The 25,128-nt window shown below is 39.1% G+C and overlaps 1 long non-coding RNA gene across 1 annotated transcript in view; it reads left to right on the top strand.

Annotated features, from left to right (window-relative positions):
- LOC135278999 (uncharacterized) overlaps positions 1 to 25,128 on the top strand; it is a 238,335-nt gene that overhangs the window by 146,192 nt on the left and 67,015 nt on the right. The window lies entirely within an intron of this gene.

Genomic DNA, 25,128 nt, shown 5'->3' with positions numbered 1-25,128 from the left:
AAGCTTTACCTGGATGCAGTATTTTTGACATAGTTCCATTTCATTACCTCTTCAGAGACTGCACTGCCTCATCTGTCCCTTTACAGGCATGTGGCTTCGGAGTTCTGAAAACTGGAACTATGCAAGTGGAAACTTCTGGGTTCTGTTTTGAACACAGCACAGTCTGCAGTGAAATCCAGGCTTTTCTGCTGTCATGGGAAAGAGTGTGGTATGTGCAGCCTTCCTGTAATACATGAGAAACATTTCTGAATCCACTGAGAGTACGATGAAAGGATATGATGGATGTGGTGTCTTTTCCTTTCAAGTTCTGTAAGGAGCACTTAGGAGGGAGGTGGTAAGTCAAAATTATTATTTTTTTTCTTTCTGCTAAGTGGAAGGAAAGTATTCAGATCTTCTCTATTAAGGTAAAAAATTAGAGTTGAACTTGGATGAACACCAGCCTATTGACCAAAATGCTGAACTGCTGTATCCTCTAAAATGAAATGTAAATCTAATTTTTTATTTTCACTCAGAATTTTTAATCCAATGCAAATCCCAGGTGAATATGTGGATAATTCTCGAGTTGATCAAAATGACATTTCCCAGCAGTCTTGAAGAGAGAAAAATGATCCTAGTCTGTTTTGCATTTTTTCTACTTTCTCTTTTCAGGGAAAAATAATTTACCAAAGCAATTGTAATTTGTTTGCATTGTTATGCATTTTTCTTTGTTATTTCATAAAACTAACTTTGGTAATGTGCTGTTCTTTAAAGATGCGGGTGTGAGTCAACTATAAGGTTGAAATAGGGAATGCAAAGAGCACAAAATGAGGTGTGATTTGCTGCACTGAAGACTGTTATATCCATATATACAACTTGTGGTTTCTAGCAGGTGGATCTTTTTCACAAAGGAGGTCTTTATGAAAGTTTGAATTACTCTCTGTAATCATTGGATAATTAGAACTGATCCAGCTGTTCAGTCCTTATCCTCTTAACAATGGCACACTCATGTGTTTGTGCAAGAAGCACAGTTTGAAGGCAGATGGCAACTCCCACTTTTACCTCATCCTTACAAGTACTAGGAGAAGGTCTGCAGGAACGGACCAATTTTTAACGTTTTTTTCTTTCAATTTTCTGTCATTCGTTATTGTCTTAGCTCCTGTCCAAAACCAGATTGCAGTATGTTGAATTCTCTGTGTGGTAGGCAAAGAATACATTGTTCCTTAGCTTTTGCCTCCCCGCATATGAAATCTGTTCATGGAATTTTTCTTTACTGGATAGTAATAATAGATAGAAATTCTGCTCATATTCATGATGGAGTGAATGATCAGAAGATTATAAATGGACTTGTATTATGCTGTACAAGGAGAGAGATTGATGGTCATATTTTCTGCTGGGTTAGGACAGTCTAAAACCCTACAGGATGATTTGGAACCGATCTCAGTTCTTGGCACAAGTACAAAGTACTTTTAGTTTAGAGTGCAAATTTTGGGTCATTGAGTAAAGATAGCAGTTCCCTCTGTCATTTTAATCTGTCAAGATACAGGTCCTGAAATGTCCTGCTGTGTATAACTGTACCAGCACCATCAGGGATGGTGACTTTCTGAAGGTGCAGGGACTGGAGCAGGTGGCAACATTAGGAATGTCTCTTAAAAAAAAAACAACAACAACAAAAAAACCCAAACAAACAAACAAAAAAAACCCAACAACAACAACAAAAAAAAAACAACAACAAAAAAACCCCCAGACTAATACAGGTGCCCAGGCTGCCTGGAGCAGGAAATTAGGGGGATTGATTTTCAGAATGAAATGCAGTCTTAGATGATCTATTGTGGATATAAAGAAACCAAGCATCTTTTTACTGTCAGTTCTCTAATTATTCTAATTGGAAAGGGAAGAGGCCATTATGAAGGATAACATAAACACCTGAGAGTGCACTTAAACACAAGTAGCACTGAAAAAATGCCAACTCATTCTCAAGTGTACACTTGTTCTAAGGCTAGAAGTTAGCCTTGAAATTTGCATAGCAAAAGGTTCAGCCTAAGTGGCAGCACCAGAGTGGAATACATTTAATTAAAGACAACAGCAAATGTAAATTATACCTTTTCTTTTCCTTCTTCCTTCATTTTTTTTGCTTTGCTTTGCTTGATTAGGAGCTACTTGTTTCAGGAACAGGTGAACAGAGTGAATCTGTTTGGCTCACAAGGGCATAAAGGGAGGGAGGGACCAGAGCTTTTGGATGTTCCACATAAGAGCAGGATTTCCCCAAGCTGCCATCTGCATTGTAACTCATGTCTTGGAGATCAGCAAGGCCTCATGATAGCACTTCAAGAGTGAAAAGTTTTTTGCCAGAATGACTCATGTGCACTGTAAAAATAGGGCCATGTAAGAAGTCTCAAGGAAATTCTTCTGTAATTATAAAGGATTCCAGTCTGAATAAAATGAGGCCAGTGAAAGCTTACTTGAATATTAAGCCTGGATTTACCAGTATGTGTGGGGAATTGTTTTGCTGCCATTCCTGACCTTCTTTTCCCCACCTGAGAAATATGGCATCCTTTCCATTTTTATTTTCTTAATATATCATGCCATATGTGGAATTGTTCAAAACTTTACATTTACGGGAGCCTGGGAGGGAGAAGATATATAACATAATATGTATATTAATATCCACTAATAAAAATGTCTTAAAATTCCCATTGATTCTTCCTGTTGGTCACTTTTAGGCCAGAATTTAAAGAATACTGATATTTAATAGTGTGATACTGTCTTTCAGTGTTAGGCCTTCAGGATCTAATAGTTTTACATAATAATTACCAAGGAATAGAGCTGTGTGGAGCTTCTCAAATTCAGTCTTACAGAACTTGTCTGGGAAAGTTACCATATTCTATTTTCAAGGATGTTTGATCAGTTGTTTCCTCCACAGTGATCACAGCAGTACAGGCTCTAAGCCCCACACCATTTCCTCAAATATGCAGCACAGTTCAAGTCTCACAGAAAGTCAGTGTCTGTTACCTGCAATAAGCACAGTCAGTAGCCTGGAGTTAAAATATCTTTAAAGGATAGAAGTCAGCATAAATGTTTGTTAGGTCTTTAAAGGTAAATAAGTATGCTGGTGGAGATGTCCTGTAAAATATAGTGTTGGTTTTGTTCTTCAAGGGGTAGAATTTGATGGGGTCCAAAGATCTGTGGCAGAGCCTGTTGGGGTTAAACAGGCACAGTTTGGGGTGTTGCTGTCAGCCAGGAGTCCATTAAATACCCAAGCAAATTCAGGGTGGTTGATTCTTTTCTTGTTGGTATTAAAACGGAGAAATGAATCTAGAACAATACCAATAGAAGAAAGGCTTAGTTAAGGCTTCTGTCAGTTCCTGCTGTGTGGCTGCACATCACACTGCAACAGCTGTAATTAGTCTGATCTCTGCCAGACTCAGTGTCCCTTACACCTGGCCTGAGAGTGTCTTCCAGGGGTGGATGCACACAAGGTTTAAAGCCAGTGTCCTTGGTTCTGTTGAAAGTGCTTCAACATGTGTTCATTTTTGTCTGGTGTTTTATCTATAGACAAAGCAGGGCCGGTGCATCATGGGTCACACCTCACCATAACTCTGCTTGCAGACATTTCTGATAGAGAGTAAATTAACTGTGGTTTATTTTTCTTCTACAGAAAAGTATTGAAGATATAATCCTCTTTAAGGAACAGGTAAATTTGAGAGATGGAAGAATTAATTAATTACTTACAAATCTGTAGGAGGGCTGTTGCTGACAGTATCTTTACTGCTTAGGGTTTGAGGCTGTTAGCTACAGATGAATTTCTGATCATGCACTCTTTCAGGGTACATGAACTTCATTAATATTTGCACTTTTTCCAGTCTCTGTGAGTTTATGAGAGAGCTTGCCAAGTTCTCCTACTCTACACACTCTGCCCTTGTGATCTTGCAGAGCTTTCTGGAATAGCCCTGGAGGGCTAACATATCATTTGGAGATGTAAGCTCACAATATTTTGTTTTCAAATCCATGAAGAAAAATAGGTAGAGAGCAAGCTCTGCTTGGGAGTGAATACCCTGATGTGATTTATAATTCCATGTGGATTAATCTATCAAGTTCTGATTTATGAAATGTATTATGTTGACCAACTATATTACTTTACTGATTCAAAAGTCTTGAAATTAGTATGAAAACCAGCAATCCATCATAACATTGAATTATGTGCCAGTGATGCATAGCAGTATCTCTCAAAATGCTTGATTTGTGTTCACCCTTTTTGTTAGTAAAATTCATGTTACCTAATAGCCTTCTTAGAAAATTATGTTAATATGAGTGATGGACAGAATCCATTGCTAACTTTCTAGGCTTTTCATTAAGGCAAAAAGTTTACCAAGCTTTTGAATTTTTCAGTTTGATATAACTGTCTGCTTCAGAAATTACCTTTTAGAAAACATAGATCTTTGATCACTCATATTTTTAAAATCAATGACTGTTTCTAACAGCAAGTCTTGCAAGTGATTATTATTGCCAGAAGCTGGGAGAACAAAGGACTGAAAGTTTAAGCAGACGTTGAAGTTTTTGGATATCAGCAATGGTGTGGGTGCCCTACTAATATTGCAGAGGTATCAAAAAAGGAATTTTGGCATTAATTAATTGTGTTGTGGTTTTCTTCAAACAGAAACAGATCTTGTGAGTTTGACACAGTTAATGGCTTTGGGAAAAGGCCTTTCCTGTACCATCAGGAATTTCATCACTGAGTTATAAGTGTAACTATTATTGATACTGAATGTATCTCTTCATTGGGGATCTCAGGTACCATTACATCTTTGTCACATTTGAAGGGCTTAGAAGGGCAGAGATGGCTCTGGTAAATCCTAGTCTACATTATCTGCAAGAACATTTTGCTAAAGTAACTGGTTGTTCTCTCTGAGGGCTTTAAACACAGTTACAGCTCCACCTTTGCTTTTTCAGACCAGTTTATGCTTGCATCAGAAAAATGCATTAATAGCACCTGAAGGAAGGCTGTGGATGTACAGACCTGGGCCAGCAGAGATAACAATTCAGCACAAAAAGGGCCTTATTATACAAGATGGATGAGATTTGAGCCTGGGGTGGGAGGACAGGACAGGAACGAATAGACGAAAAATGTTCTGTTGCTGACTGGATTAGTATTGATGCAGGATTATTTGATGCAAGTATGAGGAAACTCCAGTATACCAGTCCTTCCAGAAGATGTAAAGATTTACATCTTCTGTGTGATATAATATTTCTTGGAGTTTTTATGGCAGCACATTTTAACAATTGAAGTCAACTCCTTTCCTGGTCCCAGTTCTGAGCTATTCCATTCTGCTCTGGGTGTTTGCACTCTGCCCATCACTGTGAGGACAGGATGTCCACTGCCTTTACTCTTCTAATGTGAATGTAGATGCTGTGGAAACTCAATCTGCCCTGCACTGAATCTCACTGAGGTGCCACTGGGTCCTGGTTAATTGGATGTTGAATGAAGTCAGCACTGTGAATCACCAATCTTTATTCTTATTTCATTACATTACTATTGGTTTATTACATGGAGACCTATGTCTATGGAACTGAGATGGCAGTTCCAGTCTGGTAGATATGTAGAGTGAGATGGTGTCTGTGCCCAAAGGAGGAATAGAAAAGAGAACATGTAGGAATTCCACAAGAAGAGCAGGTTTTTTTTGCCTCGCTGTATGCCTCAGTTATTTTCTGATAATGAAGACCACATAGAATGGAATCTGATATGTTCTTACTGTCAGAAGAGTTGAAAACCTTTCAGTATTTCTGATATATGAAATATATCTGTATGGATGATGCAGTTTGGAAAAATATAGCATACTGGGTAGGCAATTATTTTATTTATTATAATTATGTTACACATAAACACTGTTTCAGTGCAAGTCCAACTGTATACAGATAAATCAAGAAGTAAATAACCTGATGCTGGTCCTCAGTTTTCTAGTGACCCTGCACAAGCAGCTGGGGATGGTTAAAGAATACCATGTACAGGGACTGTGTGACCAGGGGCATCTCTGTGGGGGCCTTAGCTGAGAGGAAAGTGCAGAAATCAATTTGCCTGACCAAAGACCTGAAAAGTAAGGAAGATATTTAGGTCAATCAACAGAAGTGGCACTGGGGATTCTGTCTTTAGAGCCTTACTTTAGGAACAAAACCTAAGGCTTAGATTTCCTTTTAATAGCAAAATAATGGGACTTATAACACTTGGTTCCTCATTATCTAGAAATTGAGGGGATAAAGCAGATTAAATCAGTGAGAAAGCAGAATTACTTGATTAAGTTCTATATTTTAATAATTTGTGGTCTTGAGGCTCATTGAAAAGGCCACTGAAATCAGAGAAACTCCACTGAATTTAGAGAAGGCTCTTGAGCATTGTATTATTGCTGGATATTCTTCTACCTGTGTACTTAACATTGCCATTTAGTTCTGCCTCATAAATGGGTGCTTCACATGGCCATAGTATGCATTATTACAAACTAAAGTCTGGCAGCTGAATTTGCACAGCTCTTGTGAGGCTCAGGCCCTCCATCAGTATTCTTTCAGCACAGGCTGCTGCCTGCTCAAAGCAGCAATGTGTGGCAGGTTCCTTCTGCAGCTGCAGGCAGTTTGCTGAAACTACATCCACAGCACAGCTTTCTGAGATGGGATTTTTTTTTTCTCTTTCTCCTTTTGTAGATGGCTCAGTTCTTCCTTCTGAAAGGCTGAGACCTATTACAATGGGGTTCAGACTGAGTTGTCTTGAAACAGCTCCTGTTATTTCAGCAGCAGCAGGAATAAGTTAAAACGAGCAATGCCATTTTCCCTTTACATAGGTGTACAGTCCTTCCACTGAGGGAAAAAACCTGTATCTCCTTATAGCAATAAATAGAATTCAGTTTGTTTCTCTGTACATGAATACATAATGGCATGGGAGGGGATATCTGTTTTACACAGTTGGTACTTCTCCATTTGTACCCTCCTCACATACAGAACTCCAGAACAGCTGATAAGGGTACAGGGTGTCTGTCCACAGCTATTAACTGTGACCAAAACTAATCTGTTCATTGTGCTGACAATCAGAAATAATACCAAATGGATTGTTCTGGCACAGAGGTTCTGCAAGTGTTTGGGATAGTCATGAAATACCTCTTGAGTGTGCTGAATTTTGGGAGATCCTCAGTGTGATGTGGACATCCTGTGACAGATTAAAAATGAAAAAACATAGACCTGGTACTTGCAGACTTTCTCTCTTTCACAAAGCAATTAAGAAAAAGATAAAGCATGCAATTCTATGGGCCCTACTACAGTGCCCTTTAACTCTGTGTTTCAGTGTACAGAACTGCATTGTCAAAGCAGCACCAAATTTAGCAGCACCCCCACACTGATGTTTCTGATATCACTGACATAGCTTGGGTGTCAATTTGATTCAACTGCCATACTTTGGGGGTTTATTTTTCTAGGTATTTTGTTCATTTTACCTTCACATGTGCTGTCCCAGAATTATATTCTCAACTATGGCTTAAATAAATAAAAGGCGTTACTCGTACTAAAGTTGCCCAAAAGTACACTTCATGAGATGTATCAGTGATACACTGGAAGCTTTAATAAGCCAGTATTTCATCTGTGCACACTTTTACACGTATAAAATCCTGGCATACACATCCAATCATGAGATTCTGTTTGCACTGTTCCAGCTAATGCAAATATGGGGGCACTTGCAAAGGAAATCAGGGTTGCTGAGCCAGTTTTTAAAATCTCTAAATAACACATGTTCTGAGGAATTTTGTCCTCCAAAAGAAACAACTTGAATTTCTATTTTTGCTCCTAACTTTTCTTCAGTGATGAGTTGCATTTTGAAATTCATAGAGAAATTCAAAGCTGTTAAGCAAATAGTAAAACAGCTTGGCTGAATAACTGCCTGTCAGGATCCATCTTGCTCTGATCTCTTCTTGAGTGTCACCAGAGTTTGAATTTATGTGCTTTGGAGATAATTTCAGTCCCCTGTTGTGTTTGAGAACTAAGAACAGCCTTTAGGGAAAATGGAGGGACAGTATGACATTTATTAGCCCAGCAATTTTATGCACTCACCTGTTTCCAAGGTCTGAAAGGCTGGGTTTTTATTCTCTCCCAGCTCTGAAAAATGAGGATTGTATAAAAGATTGTGAAAGCTGAAATGGTAGGATGGGTCTTTTAATTTCTTTCCTTGTTATTTTTTTAAAGCACACTTTAAAGAAATCCATAAAGCCTAATGTGTAGTGCTTGAAACTCATCTGTTGTAGGGTTACTACATCGATTGCAGCCTTTCACCTCCCAGCTGGGCACTGAGCTGCTAAAGAAAGAGTTTCAATATAATCTTCCTGACATTAACAAGGCAACTGAATTATGCTTCAAAGGGATGGAAGGAAATGCAATTTTTGCACATATTTGTGGTGAGAAGGAGGGGAAGTTTAGGACTTTGTTCTCTTCTTTCTGGAGCTTAGTATCATTTCTGTGTAATTACATTGCAACTGAGGGATGTAGGATTGCTGTGGGAAAGGAAGCCAGCCCTTCTGGTGTGCCTGTGCAGTAGGAAGGAGCAGAACAAGACTGATTAATGAGTGAGTAAATTCCATGTCATGGGCAAGAAGTCATGGTCTTCCTGCTGCCTTCAAACAGGATTGTTTGGCTCCTCACCGGGAGGGCCTGGGTGAGGTGGTCTCATGGATGCAAAGTTCAAGAAGCAGAGAGAGGATTTGCCTGCTGGGCTTTAAAAACCAGCAGCCCTGTAATCTCAGGCTGCATTGGTGTGTCATGGTGGAAAGAATGCAACACTCCAGTGTGAGCTGGACTGTGCCACCATATGGGGAGCAGTTTTCAGAGATGAATAGTCATCCCTTGGGAACAGGAAATTTCTAGAAGTGAACATCATTGGTCATGTGGGAATGGGATGAGGTTGTAAGATCACACTGAAATTTGAAGTGCACAGGTAATATTGTCCTCTTGGGATTTCAGACTGTACCTGTTAAAATGGCTCTTCTGTTAAAAAAAATATTTTTAAGAGTATTGACATCACTCTTAATTAGCATTCTTTAAGCAAAGTTTCCCCTTAAAATACTCAGAGATATGAAACAGAAAGGATTCTTTCCCTAAAGCTGCCAGTCAACAAAAAGCCAGTTTTCACAGTGATTCATGGCTGAGCTTGAATGCAAGTATAAGGAGGATATTCTAGATTGTGTACGTAAGTGATCTTATAAATATGTTCATTGTAAATGGCCATTTATTGCTGGCTGCTAGAACTGATTGATGGCACTTCTCAGAGACTGAGTCCCTTATTTTATGTGCCCACAAAAAAGTGATGGACATTTGTGTGTACAATTTAAACAATATATATCACTTGTGGGCAATACTGTATTGCAAGTTTTTACCAATTATGTCTGTCACACCAACTCCCTCATTCCTGATATTTTTTAACAACACAATAATGTTCCTCAAACTGAAAAAGCAGGCATAATAGCAAAAAACAAGCTGCTGTATATCTCCCAGAAGAAAAGACCTTTTCAAGTTAGCTTCTGTGAAGGATGGTGGGAAAATAGGTGTGGGGAAATTGCTCATGGGTTTGCAAGAGACAAATAAATTCTGAAGGAGATGTATATGTGACGCTGTATTCCCTAAGATGAGCTTTTCATCACATCTACAGCAATTTCACTGACTTGCTGAGGTTTTGGTGAAGCACAGTAATAGACTTTCATTGCTGGAGAAAAGGCTGCTTCTCATAATTTGGTAAATGGTTCTGCTTCTCTTTTTACCAGACAGGAGAGACTCCTCTCGTTTGTGTAATGGCCTCTTAAAGTGAGTGTAAGGCATGTCTGTATCCCATTTACTCTCATTTGATTCTGCCAGAGTAAGTAAAGGCCTTAGTGAAAATGAAAATCAAAGCCTCATAAGCCTTGAGCATCCCTTTTATTAAAGTCATTTCAAGTCATTGTGGTTTCAAATACATTTTGTTGTATACAGAAGATCTTGTGCTAAATAACTGGGATATTTAACATGGCAGGGATTTTTTTTGAGGAATCAAGAACTTATAAGAATAATAGAAAAGTGTATATATGGCTATTAAACTGTCATGAAAAAGATTATTGAATATCCTCAGGAATTGCTGTAGAAACCAATTCTCCACTCCCAAGTTCTCCAGAAATGTAGGTCAGGTACTAGAAGTTAATCCTAGAAGCTTTTCCTGCCAAGTGGAACGAGCAGGCTGCAGAGTTGAGAGGTTGGGTGGGTGTGAGAGGACTTACCAATTGCTCAGGGCAAGAAGGGAGTTAACTTGGGTACTAACCAAGAACTGAAATGGGATAAAAACTCAGGATAGACAATTGGACAATTTAGACATGTGGGAATTAATTGTTTAAACAATACAGTAGAGGAAATAAGGAATTAGAAAAAGATAGTGTTTGGAAGTTGATTAAATAGCCTAAAAAAACTGGGTGCCTTTCTATACCTGGAGGAAGAACAGAAAAACAAGATCCAGCAGAAACTTTTCTGGTACTGAATAGGGATTTTGCTATGCCAGAGTCCATAAGTGGATGTCAGATTTTCCTGGGAGAATAGAGGAATTAGGAGAGGTGGTTTTGGAACTGAGTTCTTGTGTAGGCTGGAGAATCTGATAAAAAGCACTTGAATTTCTCTGGCCCTGCTGTAGTGATGACAATGAAAATTGATCCCATGCATTCCAGCAGCCCTAATGTGTGAGTTGCATTTTAATTAGTTTTGTTTTTTCATTGTCCTCTTCCTAGTCTGCTGCATTGTGGAGCAGAGGTTCTTGAAGGAGTCTATGCTGAAGAGTTAGATCTAGCCCCTTTCTTACCTTGTAGGATGTATTGATTTTTCTTTCTTTTTTTTTTTTTTTTAAACTCTGTGTATTTGTGAGGTCCTGAAGAAATGAAGCTGCAGTTTGTCAGCAGATGATGTCTCTGGCAGATCTGCAGTGCATATGGCAGCTACTCAGTTTGCTGTATCCTCTCTCAGCTGTGATGGGCTGGTGTGTTCCCTCTTGCTTTGCTCAGGAGTGAGATGCTCTCTCACCACTCCTGTTACCCATGTTGGGATGGCTGTTAGGTGCTGCACACTCAGTGGAACCTCAGCTGCTGCTGCAAGGCAGGGAGGAAAGGGGCACTTGCCCAGCTGAGCAGGATTTTACCTGCATGCATTTATGTTCAATGATATCTCCAGGCTGCTGCCTTGGGGAGCTGTCAGTGCTGCATGTTCTGAGTGTAGGGGAGCAGCCAGCTCCCCAAGTGCTTACAAATGGTAAAGACAGAGGGGTGGCTCTGTGAGCTGGTGTGAGCAACACCAAAGAAGCAAACAGGATAATTCCAAAAGAGAGTAACAGTGCTCACAGCCAGCAGCTGCCTGATCCACTGCTGCTGTTCTCTGGTGATCAGAGGGAGGGAGGCTGGAGGTGGTGAGTGAGAGGAAGAGAGAGAGGGGTTATATTCCCTTCCTTTTCCTACAGTGTCTCCCAGGAGCTAATGAAAGGGAGCTGGGAGGGTATAAGCATTGCTAATGACTGGGAAACACCCTTCCCTCACTGTAATCCCACTTGCTACTTCTTACACTTAGATGGCTCTGCTCTACTCCAGGGAGCAACTTCAGTTCTTGGCTTGGGGATTATCTTACATTGCCATAAATGAAGCCAGGTCATTGTAGTACTCTCTGATGTGAGGATCTCCAGAAAACCTACAAATAATGATTAATGTGCATGACAACCTTGCAAAATAGGGTAACTAATCTCATTTACAGGTGGAAAAAGTGAGACCCAAGAGCATTGCTGGTCTGATTTTTTTCAGTGGCACCCTATGGATGGATGGGTGCCTGGAACTGCTGAAAAGCCAACACTAAGCAATGAACCCTAGGCCACACAGCAAGCTGGTGGCAGTGAGGAAAAGAAATCCAATCCTGGCTCTCAGTCTTTCAAGCAAACCACCAGATGACACTTAAAAAGCACTTCTGGGGATGAAAAGTACTATATAATTATTGCTTCCAATATAAATATTTTCCTCTTAAAGTCAAGCTTTTCTTTTTTATTACCACTGACTTTATTAAGCCCATGTGATTGTCTTTGTTTAAGCTGTTAGAGTGTGGATCGTTGAAACCATGTGAAGCACCCAGGGTCTGCATGCAGAATTTATGTAGTTGAAATACATTACCCACTATATTGAATCATCCTCTTAGAAAAACATTGTCTCTTCAATTCCCATAAAATTAAAAGCCCGCCAAAACAACCCCTAAAATAGCTACTCCTGCATGAGCATCCCTCAGAAATAAGAAACTCTTGTTACTGACATTAGTGCAGATGACTGGTGGAATGTGCCATGTCCAGTTTTAATCTCAGCAATCTTGTACAGCTTTTTGTTGAACAAACGTAAACACAGCCTGAAGTGTCCTTCTGCAGGGCAACATCTGTAACTGGTTCATGTTCGTGGCAGTGAAGTGTTTGGTGCCACGTTTGTATCTGTGGACTGCAGTATGAAGTTAATGGTGGGATCAGGAAAGAGGGAAGGGCAAAGTGATGGCCAGTGCATGACAGTCTCTAGATCAGGGGAAATCCTGGGGTAATCTGAATGTGGAACAAAACCAACAAAAGAGGGACAAATTTTCATGGTAAGATAGTGCCTTTGGTATATTTTTTATAGCTATTAAAAGAGTGGCAAGGTGATCATGCAAATGTCAGGAAGCAGAAAGAGGCTGAAGTGCAATCCTGGTTATAATTTTGCATTCATTCACACTTGCACTCTTGCTAGAAAACCACTGATTATAAAGTTTAGACAATGATGAAATGTTAGGTGAAGATCACGGTACCAAAAGAGAGTAGGGTGTTGCCTGAAATGCTGCATGATATTGAGACCATCCCCCTCTTATTCTCCTCCACCCCCAAAATATTAATGTGTTAATTATTATTGAAGTAAATTAATCCACTGGTTTGATTTATACCAGATCTTGTTGTGGTTCCAGGCAACTGATTCCTGAAAAGAAAGATACAGTGACAAAAGAGGAAAACAGATGTCTCAGAGTTACAAACAGAAGCCAATAATTTGCTTGGCTCTCAAAAAAGAGGCAGTGTCAAGAGGATTAGATTCTGTGTAGAAACAACATAAACAAGGGTGACAAATGATTTGGGGGCAAGGAATTGCACTCACCTTATGGTGCCTTGCTGCCAAGCAAGGATTGTGTTTAGAACAAGGTTATTTCCTTGTCTATGGTCTTATGAAGTTTATTGTGGATGCTTTTGGGGATGTTATGATTTAGAAGTTGCCCTCTGTGTACGAGTTCTTTATGGATATGACTTGTTTTTCTAAAATATTCTTTATTAGTTTATTAAGCCATACAATTTAAGAATACTGGATGTGTTTGAATTTAGGTATTAATCCTTCTTCAAGCAGGAAGATCTTTGTTTTCATAGTTCCTTCTAGGAAATGGAAAATTTTAACAGACTTACTCATCTATTAGAGAAAGGTCACTCTAATCTCATATCAGTTTTTACCAATTTTAAATCAAGTTTTCTGTTGGCCATTATCCCAATTTAGTTGGATTTTTATATATTATGTCTAATAGCTTGCAGCATCCTTTAATCCTGTCTTTAAATATAGCAGAATCGTCACATTCTTTGTAGCAGAAGCAAAAGGGCTTCTATTTCCATGGCTGATAACTCTGCTTCTGTCTCAGTCCATTTCACTATTGTGTACTTGAACCTTCTGAGTCCACTAATAGGTGTATTAAGTAGTTTTAGGGGCTTTGTCTCCTTCTTTTTTCAAGATCTGTACACTCAAGTTCAGGTTGGGAGAAAGCTCAAATAAAAGACATCCAGTGAGGCTCTGGCACATGAACTTCAGAGCTGCCTTCACATTTAATCCAAGGTCCTGGAGGGCCCTGGAGTTTCTCCTTCTCCTTCTTGCAGAGTTGTAGTTTGTAGGAATGCTCAGAAGTGCAGGTGCCACTGCAGCCACATCAGGCATTATAACCCCTGGAGGACTCAGCTGTTCTGGTGTGATCACATGTTTCTATACAATGTTTAGCAATACCCTGACTCCCAGGAAGAGCCTGTACACAGACCTACAGCATCACCTTTTGGCTTCAGTTGACCGCCATTGTAAGCAGGCACTGTTCATCTGACTCTGCTTTATCTTGAAAGTGTTGTTTAGTCCTGAGCTGGGTCTCTGTGGACACAGTTGTTTTTTCAGACTTTTAAAGAAAGAGAACATAGTAGAGTTCACTGCATAACCAGAAAAGAGAAATAGAGATATTTTGGGGTAAAAATAATGGTCTGAATGTGTCTAGAAGTTTGGTGGTTTGAAATCTGGTCACCTGCATTGCCACTCTGGTTTTCTTGCAGTCATGGACAGGTACTGCATCTGCATGAACTGTGCTTTAAAATGCATTTCCAGTATTTTTCTCCTTATTCTTTCTGGGGCATTGGAGGTTTTAAAAGGTATTTAAATTATTCATGAACAGGTAGAGAGAGGTGTTATCCTGCTCTAATTTCACCTCTGTACACCTATACTTTTCACTCTGGCAGCCAAAGTAAGAAGTTGCATCAAAGTAGGTATTGTCATGTGATCATATTAATATTTTGATGTATGACATTCATTCTGGGTTAACCACTTTGGGCAGAGTAGTGACTTGAAGTAAAATAATTTCTTTTCTGCCAAAACTAAGTGAAGAAGAGGTTTTAGATAGACTGGGTACTCAGTGGGATCTATCTAAGCATCATTTTAAAATAAGAATCTGGGTCACGAGACTATGATTGTACAATTGTAAGCAAGTCACCTCCCCATGCCTATATTCACCAATGTCAGGTACATTCCAGATCCTAATGATACTCTTTAAAGATACTCAGACTCCATACAAAGAGTATTAGAAGTGTGGAAGTGGAAAGTTAATAATAATTTTGTTGTGCTTTTTGTTTGCCTATTGCTCTCAGAGGAGTGAAATTAAAAGGAATTCTTCTTGTGGATAGCCTTTAAATCAGTTTGTGTTCTTTCCTAAGTGGAATGAATTCATAATCCTTTGTTTCCAAGGAATTATTTTGATTCTGTCTGTTGAGTTGAAGTTTATACATTGCAACTTCTATGTAAGCAATATTTCCTATTGATCTTTAAATGATCCTATTAGTTTCTTTCATTTCCTTAATAGAAATTTTAGCAGTAATAAAAGATAGAATCAGGCAGTAATTAGAACTGTGATTAGTTATAACATGTGTTTCTTTACCAAAGCAAAAACCCAATAAAATGTAAATTAAAATAATGGAACTGTGTCTAGATATCTTGAATTATATTAGAACACTCACTTTTCCTTCTAAGCATTAATGTATGCCTTAAAAGGCAAATGCTTTTATTATGCAAATTCAAATCACAGTGCAGTAAGTGTATTACTTTGCAAATTGCTCTTTCTTACCCACAAATGGTATAAAAAATGAAATTACTATGTGGGAGAATGTGGATGTTTGTGCTCTCAGGTCTTGAGCCCACAAGCATTTGTGTCAATAACCCTTGCTAATTAAAGTCATCACAGGGGTTCCTGTGACTTTGGTCATGCATAAAACAAAATATAATGCAAAATGTGGATTTCCATGGACAAGTTGGGTTTTTGAACTGAGCAGTGGGATCAGGTTTTTGGTCCCTTTGTAGAGTGACTCAAAAGCTCTCATCACTGCAGAGACTGAAGCCTATTATGATGGGTTGTCCCTACCACCTCTTTGTCTCATTCCTGAGGAATTTCACAGCATCTAGTGACATCTTATTCACAACCATCAGGTCATACACAGAGGCATTTTGATTACCTGAGCAAATATTCTTTATTTGATATGACTGTCCAGAGAAAACAGAAAGCTTTCTGCAGCTGCAAGGTGGTAGGGTGTGGTTTGTCCCCAGGTCTCTTAGCAGCTGTCCTTAGTCACCATTTCCTTCCTCCTTTGGTTAGAGCAGCTGTCTCCTAAGATTAGGAGCCTGGCCAAAGCTTGACTGTGCTAGATCATGTTCAAGCACAACTTGTTAAGTTTATTCTTGTTGGTGTAGAAAAGTGCTCTGAGATCAGGGGTTGTGAGGATCCTGTGGAAAGTTGAGACTCATCCATGGCTGTGCATTACTGCTGGGATCCTTGGGGCACAAGTGACAAACCCAGTTCTGGCACAGTTCTTTGTCTGTCTGCTTTCTTGGAGCCTACAGGGCAGACACAGAATTAGCTGTCTCCTTCTGGCACATGAGGGATCTTCATGTAGGGATAAAACTCATGGCAGGTGCTAGAAGCTGTTGAGTGATACAGGAGCTAATTCTTGTGGGTGTCATATTTTGTAAAAATGCTTTTAAAGCTACATAAAATGGCCTTGCTATGCCTTCTACTCAATGCAAGGTAAGACAGGAAACAGCTTGGGAAAATATGATTGGGGAAAAAATGGGAGTGATTGTTAGTCACTGTTCTCTTCCTGCTCCCACCGAAATAATAAATATTGGAATTCCATGTCTAACTTAGCTGCCTGAAACTGCCTCCTCTGCTGTTTAGTGGGCCATGGTCTCTGCACAGGCAGCCAGAGTATCCTGCTCTGTGCTTACAGTGAGGAGAATTTCAGTTTTCAGGCAGTACAGGGACATATGTCTTCAGGTGAGAGAATCCAGCCCATCTGTTGAGCTTTGAGTTCCTCACTCACTGGAAATGTCAGCATTATCATAACCTAATACTGCAGTTTGGGCAGCAGACTGTTGGATTGATGCCTGCCTTCATCAGCTCCAAACTTCCACAGCAAAGCACTTTACAGCATGGTGTTGCTGTAACATCTCTCGTTGAAAACAGTTATTTTTTGCTATTCTTGACCACAGTATCTTTCATATACTCATGCAGATGTCTTGAAAACCATGAGAAACTATCCTGTTTTCCCTTGGCTGATTGCCTTGTGCTGCTACTGACCTTTGTTCTTGTTAAATCTATGTAATGATTCTGAATACCCTGCATAATGGCACCTGAAATATTGCACTTTCTCTAATTGTACATACAGCTAGATATAAAAATCGAATGTTACTGATACCAGGGCAAAACTAGAATCTCTTCCTTTTCCCCTAGAGATCACTGGTTATTTCCCATACATTAGAAAGGTTTGCTGTATGACTAAGGCCTGTTCCCTAGCTCTTGTAGTGTCTTGTTTTAGGAAAAAAAAAAAAACCTGCATAAAGAGAAGTGGGTGTCCTGTGGTCTGGTTGTACTTTTATGAGGATTTTTAACTTCTGTTGGGTTTGCTGCTGTTTGGGTAGGAAGTCAGAGGGGGACTGGGGGTGGGGCTAGTTTGAACTAATTATCTTCCTTTCACTCTGAGGCTCTTGGCCAGATTCCTGTAAGTTTGATCATAAAGTTTTATGGCATATGTTTTTTTCCTTTATGTGAGGAAACACCATGGGGAGCTGTACTTCAAAGAACCAAAGTCCCCTTCATGCCCTTTGAACTGTACAGGAAAATCTTCAGATAGGTTACGTGGTGTGACCACTGCTTAAGAGCTTGACTTGAATTGCTCTTTTGCTCTGGTTCTTTAAGGGAACTGTATGTCTTTGGGATGAAATTGAAAAGTGGGAAAATAAGACCTTAGTAGAAGTTGTGAATTCCTTTAGATGTGTGTGAGCAAGATGCAGCTCCCTGCCCAAAGCACTTGCTGCTCAGGAGTTCTCATGCATCTGATTTTTTGGGAGTTTTGATGAACACTGTTTCTGTATTCTCTCTTCAGCCCAAATTCTGGGTGATGCTGAATAGTAGGTAGGAATATGGATGTAGGACTGGGTGTGTCATCAGGAGAGGACTCCTGGCTGTGGCTTGAAATACTCAGAAGGTCAAAGTGTGTGTCTTTAGGAAGATGACCTGTGTTACTGTATTAGTACAAAGACTTTCTGATGAATAAATATGTATCTTACCATAATTGTGCCTTAGGACATGAGCAATTAAATAGAACTCTAGAATGGTCCCATTGCTTGTATGCTGAAGTTCTCTTTCCCAATGGGAACAAGGCCCTTGGATTTTCCACGCAGACACAATGTTAAGAGAAAGACCAAAGGAGAAAACCAGTGTCTAAATGCCTAATAGGCAGAGGATACTTTTTTGTTAGCAAACTTAATGGTACTATTTGCTTCCCAAGGGACATTCCAGTATTAGAAACTGTCTAGCAAGGCCAAGGCACTGTGGACAAAGCCATGCAATTCTCAGTGGCCTCCACCAGGACAAGGTTTCCCTAGGGAAGCATCACCTGCACTGCAGTGGGCATTTGCTTCTCTGCCTGGGCTGCTCCTTCAACCTTCTGCTCATTTACACCAGTTCCTTCCTGGCCTCACCTCTGCGTGGTCAGCCAGGTAAATGCAACATCTGAGGTTATGGTTTTCAGCAGCTGCTGTGTGGAATGGATGCCCTGTTGAAGGAATTTGCATCCTACTAAATCCCATGCTACTATGGGATTTATAAGCCTAACTCAGATTTGCTTCTGAAGAGGTCTCCTTGGTTGACTATTTAGTTGAAGATAATTAAAGGGGAGCTGTTAAGTTTGTCAGTTTTAAACATCCTACTGCTAGCTTATGTTTTTAGTAAATTGAAAGTAATTAAGGTTAGTTGGTTTCAAAAATCCTTTTCCTGTCTGTGAAGCAGAGATTGTGTCATTTCTTACATAGCACTGAATTAAATGGCACCTATTAAAATGTAGTTTTTATCATCCAGCAAGCTGTCTTCTGAGATGTGAGACAGGAGACATTCTGGAGAAATGCTGCTGAGATATTTTAAAAATGTGGTAAATTTGCTGGACATCTGTGTTTGTGTGCATTTTGTTTTCAAATAAAATACCATATATCTCTACCCAAGGGTACAGGTGCTTCTTTGGCAGCTCTTGTTCAAGAACTGCCTCTGTGATATGGACAGGTTGCCCAGGGAATAGATGTGCAGGCTTGTGAAACACATGAAAAATGACCAAAAGGAGGCATTCATAGCTAAAGAAATAAAAGAGTTAAATAAGTTATAAAATATGTTGTAATGTGCCTTTTGCTGAACCTTAGTTGCAGAATCTAACCCTCTTGGTATTCATAAATAATTTCAGTGTAGAGCACTGTGTGTGACAGACATGTCCTTCTCCCAGCCTGGACTGTTTCTGGGCTAAGGCAGCCAAGCCTATGCCAAACTGAAATGCTGTATTTGATATACTGGGTCACAAAAGTAATTTTTCCAACTACTATTTATACCTATCAGAATAGGTTTGAATTGTTTCAGATAAACAGCAATTTGTCTTTATTTTCACTTTCTTTTTGTTCTTTTTTTTTTCCTCCAAAGGGGGTTTCAGTTACTGCAACATTCTCCATCAGTCTGCATTTTGTTGGAGTGCACCGAGACTGATCTGGGAAAGGAGCCTGACCCAGGACAAAGGGAGAGGGGAAGGGAGTGGGAAATGAATGAGTGACCCAAAGAGATTCCCTAATCCCCTCTGCTCCTGCTTTCATAGCATTTCCTAGCATTCCATTCCATATAATGAATGCAAGCACGAGGCCAAATGGTCTGAATAACATGATCAGATTCTTAACAGGGAATTTCTTTGTTGTTTTATGGCTTTCCCGGACTCACGGTGTAGATAGTGGGAAATCCAAGCACTGAGCAGAGGAAGGGCCTTGGATTTGGGACTAAATGTAACACTACTAGGAATATTTATGAAGAGAAAAAGGGGAAATAGAAATAATTAAGCTTCTTTGGACATGTTTTTTTTTCCTTAAATGGCAACTTCTTCAGTAGACCCTACAGTTCTGTTTATTCTGAATGTCAGTTATTCAATTTCATTTGATCCCAAAGGTTCTTTCTGATTGATTATCTCATATGCTGGAATGACACTTAATAATGCATTGCGCTGTAATGTGATGTGTGCCAAATTTCTTAAAATATAAAATAGCATCAAATGATGTGTCAAAGGTTTTGATGTGACTTTTCTTGGCCTGGTGTGACAAGAATATCCATTAAGCACTTAAATAAACAGCTTCTGGAAAAGCTGTGTCCTTATGAGCAATTTGCTGAAAATAATGAGCAGGTATATAAACTCTGCCAGCAATATGAATTGTTTTCTTCCCTGTTGATTTGCTGTGATCTTACCCACCATGCTGTTTACACTAATAAATAAAATGTGGCACTGGGAAATGTGATGAACTTGTAAATTGAAGTAAAAAATCTGCAAATATCTGAAAATCACATGTGGAATATCCCCCCAGCCCCCAATTTTTCAGAGGCTTCTCTCACAGTTGAATTTTCTTCTGTTTCATTGAGAATGGGCTGGCTGAGTGAGTCTAGAAAAGGATGTGAGATTCTGCTTTCCCAGCAGACTGTAATTGTACTGGCCTGCTAATCAAAAAAATTTGTTTGTCAGTTCTTAATTGGTAATTGATACTAGAGAGTGCTTAATGTCTACCATGGATGATGGATTGTGCCACATGCATTATTTTAATGGTGTGAGTGCCAATAAGCAGCTCTACCCCAGGCACTGCAGAGGAATCTCTTCCAAAGCACTGAACAGGGTTTTGCCTGCACCACTGAATATATTGACAAAGCAGGTGCTGGAGGTGGTGACTAGTGTTGTTTGGATCAGTGTTTAACAGCTGGAGCCTTGCACCTGCCCATCTTCTAGAAGCTGACAAGACCAGGGTTTCATACAGGTCATGGGTGGTTTCAACCTTCCACATCAGAACTATAAGTGGAGGCTCAACTGGCAATGACTTGCTGAAATTTGCTGGCTAAAGTGTATAACAGCTTGACTATTCCCAGGTTTCAAGCTCTTATCTTTCCTGTGATGGAGAAAACATCTAAATCAAGCTGGTTTATGTGATATGTGTTCTAAAAGATGCATTAAAAACAGTGTCTTGCTCCTCCATGTCTGAGAAGTCTGAAGCTATGATTTCTTTGTGATACTGGGGCTTCCTTGCCATCTCTTTAGGAGATCCTGGTGTATGTGGGGCTGTTAGTGAAGACACTCAGTTAAAATTGTATACATTTAAACATCACCATTCTTTAATGTGTAGAAATAATTTAATGACGAATATATCTGCACATCTGCACCCCTCAGTTTTTGAATGTAGGTTCTGTGGTATAGAGGACAATGGGACTCAAATCTTTTCAAAAGGTGCAAAATGTTCCTGTAAAGGTGACCTGTGTTACTGGTGTGAAGTGCCTCCCCTCCCTTCTCCAGGGCCTGTCTCTGAACCACAGAGCACTTCCTTTTGGAAATTCATTTCAAATTCAAGGGCTGGAAATACAGTATTGATAGGTTGTTCTACAGTGGCCTAGCACAGAAGTCAGAGGTTTAGCTTCAAACTAAAATTAGGTTTTAATACCTGGAAATGAACTTGCCTAAGTGAGGAGAAATCTTGTTAGAAAGAGCAAGCTGTCAGTACACTGATTAATTTGGCTCTTTTAAACTGCAGTGTCCTGAGTCTCTCACATGATAAATGATCCAGAAACACCCCCTTCTAGTGAGAAAAGAAATGGATGAATCAGCTCTTCTCAGGGTCTGACTGGGGCTCTCTGTGTCTTGTCCCATGATGTACCTTTCTAATTAAGCCTCAATTTCTCATCCTGCTTAAGTGATGAATCAAGGTGAAGGGTATCTGAGTTTCTAATTGTTGTATATAAAATATCTGTTTCTTTGTTATAGCACACTGTGTAGTAATTTTCTTGTAATATTAGAAGCTAATATATAAATGCTGAATGTTGGTTTGAAGAGGGATCTTCAAGTTTCTCTCTGTCAGACTGTTAATTCCCATTGCCTACTCTAATTTAAAATATGAAATTTCTGACGTTTGAAAGATAAAGGCAATTAGGAAACTTTTCAACTTTATAAGGTGATTAACAATAAGGATTTTTTTAAAATTTTGTACTGTAGATATTGAATATGATGTGGTACTTCATTATACTGAAGTGATGCTTTAATACATAAAGCAAATAAGAACTGCCCTCAAGACACGAAGGAGACTCAAATGTTTAAGTTTTTGGAGGCTGCAGCTCTATGGAATTACCCACTTAGATCCCAAATAACACACTTTGTTTAGATTTTTTTAAAACAATATACATTAGTGTATTTTACATGTTGTTACATATTCTAAAGAATTCTATAGCAACATTATTGTTATGAGTGGTATGTGATTGTTAAAGCTTTCTCTTTTGCATTATAAGAATGGCCAGTACCAAAACACTACCACAGCCTGGACTGCACACATTCGACTTTCAAAAATAACCTTGATCTGGCTCTCAAAAAATGACTCCACAACCCTCTTTTTAATGTGGGATTTGCCTTCAAGATTGTGACTTTTTAGATTTCAAAGACTTTCTCCTTTTATTGAGATTAATGAAGCAGCTTTTTGTGGTGTTGTTTTTTCCTTTTCCTTCCAGTCTCAGTCATCTAACATTGTGCTTGCAGCTCTTCATTGATAGAATAATCTTATTCTTTTCAAATTTCTGTTGTGTGCTTTGCAAATTGCGTAGGATATATTTTTCCTTTCAAGGCTATAAACTGTGGAATGAGGAGACAAGCTGTTTTTCTAACTGCTTTTATCATCATTAAGATACACAGTCCCTCCCAGACAAAAACATAAATATATTAAGTGCATATCAACATTCAGTCTTGGTTCACAGCACAATCACTGGTGCTCACAGTCATCCAAAAGATGTGGGCTTAGAATAATCTCCATATAAATTTTGTAATTTTGTTGCTGAAAGGATATGCATTATGAGGTAGGATTAATATCAGAACAATTTTGTGAGTTGACGTTTAGTCCGGTTGTTATAGAAGTGATAGTTGCTATTGTGAGAGACTTAAAACTTGAGAGATCTTTAGGAAAAGAAATCTCTTGGTGAAAATTTGCTCTGATGAAGAGATCAGAATGTTGCTGTTTTTCTTTTGATTGGTGTGAAGGCTAAGGATTTAGGGTAGAAAGCTGATTTTTCACTCTGACACACTTCATGACCTTTGGCATGTTTCTGAGCTGGAAGTCCCATCTAAAATGTAGAAACAGTAATGTCTCTGCATGAAAAGTGCATGTCCTGGATGTGTACTTAAGAGACAGCTTAAAAACCACCTTTCTCAAATGATTGAGACCCTCTGTTTACATAAAAAGGTTTGAAAACATCTCAGTGTTAGAAGGTTAGGATGATACTGTAAATGGTTGATTTAACACCCTGGGTTATGTATTCAATCTGATTCAAGAAAGTTACCAAATCCAGTTATCATTAATCTAATAATTAATGAATAATTTTTAATTTATCTAAGGTTAAAATACTTTATCCCACTCAGCTTAAAATAATGCACCTATGTCAGTTTTTATGTCAGGTTCCTGCTTTGGGCAGATTTTTATGGACAGGTTACAGACCCAGTACTCCAAGGTTCACCATGAAAATGCTGACGCACACTAAAGTGTTGCAGCAGTGGTGTAATAACCATGAATTCATATGGAGCATGTATTTCTTTTAAATGCGTCATAAAATCAAAAATGAAAAATACCACTCTGAAAGTGGTTTTTTAAATAGTTTTTAAAATAGCAAAAACTGCTGATGAAATTTTTGTCATCATCATAGCTGCTCTATCGATAGCCTTATTTCATCTTCTTTTTAGCAGCTGAAAGATTTGTCACCATGCCTTTAAGCAGTTCTCTCTGCAGATGCTTTACATACAGGATGTTTTTCTTGTGCGTGGAAAAAAAATCTGTGTAAGATCAAGACACAGCTCTTGGCCTGCACTTCCATGGGCTCTTGATGTACATTGGACTTGACCTTCCAACATGCAGCACAGGCAGCTTCATAAGATATTCAGAGAATATATTCTGGGTTTCTTCATTAAATTAAGCAGAACTTAAATGGGTCTGGCATGATGAAAGTGCACTGAGTCTTCTTGAAAATCTCATAGTAAAGCTGGATAGGTGTATAAGGTGACATGTAATCTCCCTCCCAAAACAGAATATTGACACAAAAAGTTAAAAAAAAACACCAAAAACCAACAAACCAACAGGGAAAGGAAACAAGATATTTTATTTTCTGCTTAGGTATCTGTATCAGATATTATTAATGGCTCATTTTAAAAAATGAGAGTCATGCTAAGGAGGTAATTATAATATTGTTCCACTTTCTCAATATCATCAGTGATACTGTGGCCATTTTCTTCTTTCCTGCTTTCCCATATGAGCTATAACCCTTTTCACATTCAAATAATTCTTCTCTTACAGCACCATTTTCCCCAGTACAGCTTGTCATGTAGATCAGGAGAACTATTTGCAGTTGTTTAATATGGTGGATTTCTCCCCAAGGCCACATATGCACAGAAACCTTGTGAAAAAACACTGGAAACTTTTACAGATGGTACATCCTGGGGGAAAAGAGCTGAAAAAGCAAGTGAGCAAATGATCATGGTCAAATGATGCTGGACACACAGGCAATGCTTGCTAGGAGTAGGCTGAGGTTGGCAAATGAAGGTAAATGTAGAACTCTGAGTTAGACATGAAGTTTTTTTCCACAGGAGCAGCTTTGCTATGAAGATTTACTTAGCATCTGCCTTATGAGCAGCTTGGGCCTATTTTTGCAAGCAGCCATCTGAGACTTTGTGTGTAGCTGTAACCAAACTTCCTTGGTTTTCATTGCTCTTCTTTGAGCAGAGTATCAGTTCAAGGATTATGGTTCTTCTGTGAACTCCAGCTCAGAGAATAACTGGATTTTCTTGGCATGTCATATTGCAACTGGCTGCACATGTGCTTTTCTGATAGGAAGAAATTTGGAGTATCAGGACAGTTGAATTTGTGAATTTGTGCTGCTGTCATGGATAGACCTGTAACATTTAGGGACAGTCTGCTGAGTTATCTAGGAAAATAGATGAAGCCCTGTGAGTCTAATTCTGGCTGGTTTTATGTGTGTACAAATGTTAAGAAAGTCAATGGAAACAAACTAAAGTGTGTGGGCTGTGTTAAATGCCAGAGTTTGGAAAAGATGGGATGATTAACTCGATAATATAGAAAAATATAAAAACTTCTGTGTTTCTGTGTAAGGGAGCACACATCATTTTCAATAGCCCTACCCCTGAGACAAACCAAATAATTCCTCTGTATGGGTAGGCAATGCGTAGATTTCAGACAGATTTAGATTAAGAATCCAAGCAAT

Source organism: Passer domesticus, chromosome 11 (assembly GCF_036417665.1).
Source record: "Passer domesticus isolate bPasDom1 chromosome 11, bPasDom1.hap1, whole genome shotgun sequence".
NCBI lineage: Eukaryota > Metazoa > Chordata > Aves > Passeriformes > Passeridae > Passer > Passer domesticus.
Note: the sequence above shows the minus strand (reverse complement) of the source record. Positions and strands in the feature narration are given on the sequence as shown.